Source organism: Anneissia japonica, unplaced genomic scaffold (genome assembly GCF_011630105.1).
Source record: "Anneissia japonica isolate Jap-2015-1 unplaced genomic scaffold, ASM1163010v1 scaffold1596_len85944_cov114, whole genome shotgun sequence".
NCBI lineage: Eukaryota > Metazoa > Echinodermata > Crinoidea > Comatulida > Comatulidae > Anneissia > Anneissia japonica.
Window position 1 is genome coordinate 1 of NW_022737404.1, and position 2,856 is coordinate 2,856.

A 2,856-nucleotide genomic window follows, 5' to 3' on the forward strand; every position below is an offset into this window, starting at 1 on the left:
TCTTTCTTTCCTCAAAACGTTGATGAGCCCATATCATCTTAACTATTCGTCATTTCTGAATCATATTAAGTGAGCATAATCTTCAGGTCAAGGTTGAATGTCATGTACCTTAATTTTCCGTTCGCGCTTTTAAGCGTGCACGTACGTGTGCGTCAAAATTTATATATGCTTAAAACCATATATATATTTTTAATCAGTTATAGCTCCTTAGGATGAAAGGTGACCCCCCCCCCCATTTTTATTACATATTCTGAAAGCACATGAGTTTTTTTTATAGATTTTATAGATCATATTGGCTGATCGGACATTGTGACGTCATCATATTGCCATTTAAAATAAGAAAAAACTGAATTTTTTATTTAAGACATCATTACTTTTTATACTCGTTTGAACGTATCTCGCTTATTTTGATTGATTGTCTGAAACCTGTGAGTATGTTATAGCTAAATCAATTCTCTTTCGGACGTGTCCCTTTATTTTCCATTTTGATCACGTCAGCATGGTCAAAAAGAATGAATTTTTAGAGCATTCTTATCTCTCATTCTTAAAAGATGTAAAAAATAGAACACAGAGAGGGCGGCAGACTGTATTTCGACGCTATCAGACTTATATATACAGTATAGGTTATACAAAATTCGTGTGGCATTAATAACTAACAAACGGTTTTAAAAGCACGACAATATTTAATTTTGTGTGCCATTACTGTACACGCACACATCGTGACGTGTGCGTATGTTAAAATTTGAAAATTCTCAGTATATCACTATTCAGATAGTTTAAACGCCTCAGGTCATTTTCTGCATTCCAAAACTTTCCATATTTACGCGCCATACGTTCATTTCCACGCACACAGAACGTACTAAAGCTGGAAATCACGTTTTGTTACATATTTTGTGTTCCTGACACTGTATTCATATCAGGAGTCACTCTTTGTGCTCACGGGTGTCAAGCTGTACGTGTACGCATGCGTAAATCTTTTAAAATGCTGAAAATTATTCTTTTTTAAAAAACTAGTTACAGAATATTTTAACATATTATGAAACTTTTCAATCAGCACCGCTGTCACATTAGAACTTATATTTTTCCCTACCATATGCGTGTTGCCCTAATATTTAAATAATATGCTAATCCACTTAGTGAATAACAAGTTGTTAGTCATTGACAAAAAGGTGATTGTATTGTTACTAAATTTGCATAAAGCGTAAATCCGTTGCCAGCCGGTCATATAAAATGACTAGCGCGAGATTTCGAATTACTCTCAAATTTACTATCATACGATTGAGTCAACCCACAGCCAATTCTGTGAGGTTCATGAGACGAGCAGTTTTATTGTAAGCTTATCATGGGGCCCAGTGTGCATTAGATGCACGATACTGTATAAGCCTGGCCTTTGTGAATTTATACACAGTTGGTAGAACCGTGATAAAGTATTTTTTGTTCAGTTATAAACCGACGGAATGGGGCGAATTAGGATAGAAACTCCGACAAGGCTCGCAGCTGAACGTGGTGGAGCTCGTCTATGTTAACCTACAGTACGGTAGTGGACATTGTGAGTATTTAAACAGTAATTGAAAGTATTGCTATGCTTACGGATGTTTAAAGTTGATTATAATATAAATATCAGTAAATGTGAATGTATGGATAATTAAATTATAATCTTTAAACCTACTGTTGATATATAGGTACAATATGTAACATGTGTATTATGTGGGTATAATTGTATGTATGTACAGTACATGTGTATACAGATATATGTGTGTGTATTTATACACATATAATATATGTATACATATGACGTGTGTTTATATGCATATGTGCTGCATGTGCATATGGGCCTATATAACGTGATTGTTTATAAGACATACTCGTTTTATGCATGTTTGCTTTAATACAGTGTCACCTAACTTCTGTCTCTTATACACATCTAGATGTGTATAAGAGACAGAGCGTAGAGTATCGTAAACAGTTATACCTATCAAGAATGATGGTGGATATTCAACGCATTATCAAGACAGACGTGTTTAAGCGGGAACAGTGATTAAATAGAGACGTAGTATTCGTCATTACTATTTATTCCAATAATGTTATAATATATTAATTAAACTGGTAGTTATTTGCTATACACGAAGATAATCTTTAAGATTTGGATAGCCAATATTTCATTATAAATTAATTATTGCTAAGTAATGTTATGATTTGAATTAAAAGCATTGGTTGCGAATTTGATATTTAATATTTTCTATGTTTGTATTGTTTGTATTGTGTTGTTTATTGTTTAAAAAGAAGACCTATTATTTTAGAAATAAAGATTTACTTATTTGTTAAATTTAAAAGTTTGTAATTCTTTTTGTTGTGTACATTGTTGGACAGACATTAGACCTTCGATCCAAATTGATCGTCTATGACATTCATATTATATATGAATTTTCGTAGGTGACAATTAAATGGGGGCTCGTCCGGGAAATACCTGTCCAACAAGAAGTAGCAACAAATTGAATGGCTAATGAGTGAATGGTGTTACATAAGATTTCGTATATTGATATATTGTATAATTATTATTGTAATTTACAGGCGTGTTCCACGTACGAAAGTTCAGATAGTGATACTTGTTGAATGCATTTCTATCCAGTTCGGCAACTCGATCCCCACGCGATTATTGCAGTTATTGGGCAAGTGATTGGTATTTTGTTTCATTGTTTTGCCATAACGTATAAATTCACGGTCTTGATTACTAGTGTTTTCGAAATCTTGCTTGCGCTTAGCATCAAATTGTATTTGAATTTATTGTATTTCATAATTTTGTCAATATGGCTACTCACTTAGAATTAGAGAAACTTATGGTTATTGGTGAAAAGC